Here is a 2,894-nt window from a genome sequence, read left to right as displayed (position 1 = left end):
CTTGGAAGATTGGATGAGTTCAGACTCTGATTCCACCATTGTTACCTAACCATTTTGTGTTTTTACATGACACTATGAAAGTACGAACATACTTAATTAATGAGATGATCTGTTGTCACCCTTATGGCCAATGAAGTTACATTGTTGTGCAAGCTATTTGGATTTGCATGATGGCATGCTCATATATGTATTGTTGGAACAAATATCCAATCATCCCTGGGAGGCCGACGTCGTAGGAGCGGCGCACGTCGGAGTTCACGTCGAAGACGAGCTCCTTGGGCGAGAGGCTTGCGGCGGTGCGGAGCAGCATAGAGACACGGGCCGCACTCGGTTCGGCGGAGGATCCCGGCGTCGCGTGGATGCCCACGTCGAGGAGGGACACGGGCACGGCGAGAGGGCGAGTGGCGCGGGCGTCGAGGTGGTGGACAATGACAAGGAGCTCCGCCGCGAGAACAAGGTTGCCACACGGAAACGAGGCAAGGCCAAGCCGCGCGAGACGGCGAGTGCGAGGAAGAAGAGGGAGGAGCAGGAGCGGCTCGACGTGGAGGAGGCTGCCGACTACCAACGTGTCTGGGACTTAGGTTTGGCCTACACCACTTTACTTCCTCTTCTACTTTCTGATCTCGATTGATTTGATTTGATTTGCCAAAAAAAGAGTTCATCGATGTAAGAAAATAGTGAAGTATTCCATGGCGGCTGCCGCCGTCTTCGAGGAATACACACGACATGGCGCCCTGTGGCGCCGAGTCATGTCATCGGACCTTGCCCCGATGAGGCAAAGGCACAACTCTATGAAATTTTTTTAGATTTTTTTGAATCGTAGGCCCACGATCTGCCATAGGCGTTTCGTGATGTCCCGCACAAGGCTTGGGATGGAAACCGTTCTTGGAGGCGAAGAAATGGCCTTTGGGGCTTGGCTTTCAACTTGTAGCATTGCATGGTCTGCCAGAGGAGACAGCTGCCGGGTTGTACTATCACTATCAGTGTGCAAACTGGCAAGGCTCCCATGGCTATACAAAGGCACCCGACGGGCAGGGCTGCTCACAGCTGGCTCATCTTCCGTTCAAACGCCGGCATGATGGTTCATTGGTCTCAATGCAGATTCACCTGTTTGATCCATAGTTTTAAATAGCGCGCTAAGCATCTTAGCGGCGGACCTCTTCCAAATGCTATAACGTGCTATAGCGGAGCTATAGCGTGCTATTTAAAATGTTTGTTAATTTGTTTGGACCAAAGTCTCTTAGCGCAAGACCTTTTATAAACGCTATAGCGTGCTATAGCGGAGCTATAGCGCGCTATTCAAAACAGTGGTTTGATCAAAGATTTTGTCAGTAGCAGAACATAACAGTATGCCAGCAACAGGAGCAAACAGTTATTAAACTGTAATTACACCGGAATGTTAGTGACCTATTAATAGACAGAAATGCAAGTCTGAAATGATCATGCGCTAGGAACTACTTGAAAAGATTGTCCTTCAGAATTCTGCGTTCAGTGGAAACTTTTACCTTCAGAATCTGCTCATCTTGACAGCCATCAAGGCGGACTCATCTAGGATCATGAAATACGTAGACAACTTTGAAGCACAACTCTATGAGGAGGCTTTTGCCACATTCAAGAACTTCAACTTAAATGTGTAGGTTGTCAATGTTCGGTTGGATAACATCAGAGGGCAAATTTTAACATGGTCCCTCTTACCTCCTTTTTTTACATGTAAGGTAAGAAGGTAAGAGTCAATCAAGCCATTCATTGATGAGATCAACGGCTAAGATCTATTTTATACTCTTACCTCTCTTGTGAAAAGAGGGGGTAAGAGGGACCATGTTAAAACTGCTCAATATAGAGAGAGCAGAAGAGTTTGCATTCCGTGTTGAAGAAGATGTTGTTTAATCAGAGTACCGTCGACAACAAGCCTTCCGATGACGAGGGTTAATCTCGGCATGTTGTTTAATTAGAGTACCATCGACAACTAGCCCTCTGATGATGACGGTTAATCTCGGCAATGCCCATTGTTATGGACTTGGGTTTTGAGAAACTAGGTCCGACAGCCCCTGCCACGGGAGTCGGGCCGTTCCCAATCTCGATCTTATGTCTAATCTGTTGGGCTGGAACCAACTTTTATTCAGCTATGGGCAGAAATCAGGACGTCATTCACGTACAACCTCGGCCAGTACACGCGGCCTGCCACGCCTAGGACCACCAGCGCATACTTGCTCCATGGCTCCATGCGTTCCTGCAGCCCTTGCCCGCACTAGTGCCTGCCCTCGTGGGACAGTGAGACCAGCCCGGACACGGGCTTTTGTCACATGCGACTCCGCGAGCTACGGCCGGAATCCATCGTCTGAATCGAGTCCACCTGCCCATCGTCCGTGCGGCACGGACTCCCGGTCCGATTTGGCAATCACGGAGCCGCCATCGTCCGCTTTCATGTACTATATATACAGAAACCCAATCCAATCTGCCACTTCACGCTGCTGATTTCCGATTGCTTTTCGATCTCGATCTCCTCAAAGAACCAAGATCCGATCTGCGCGATGCCGCTATCTGCTCATCTTGACAGCCATCAAGGCGGACTCATCTAGGATCATGGCAGACTAGACAACTTTGAAGCACAACTCTATGAGGAGACTTTTGCCATATTCAAGAAGTTCAACTTAAATGTGTAGGCTGTCAATGTTCGATTGGATAACAACGGAAGTATAGAGAGAGCAGAAGAGTTTGCATTCCGTGTTGAAGAAGATGTTGTTTAATCGGAGTACCGTCGACAACTAGCCCTCCGATGACGAGGGTTAATGTCGGCAATGCCCATTGTGGACTTGGGTTTTGAGAAACTAGGCGAGTTGGTGATTTCATCGGCTAAACAGACAGCACAGGGGGACACGAAGTTACCCAGGTTC

This window comes from Triticum dicoccoides, unplaced genomic scaffold, assembly GCF_002162155.2.
Source record: "Triticum dicoccoides isolate Atlit2015 ecotype Zavitan unplaced genomic scaffold, WEW_v2.0 scaffold80266, whole genome shotgun sequence".
In the NCBI taxonomy this organism is placed as follows: domain Eukaryota; kingdom Viridiplantae; phylum Streptophyta; class Magnoliopsida; order Poales; family Poaceae; genus Triticum; species Triticum dicoccoides.
Note: the sequence above shows the minus strand (reverse complement) of the source record.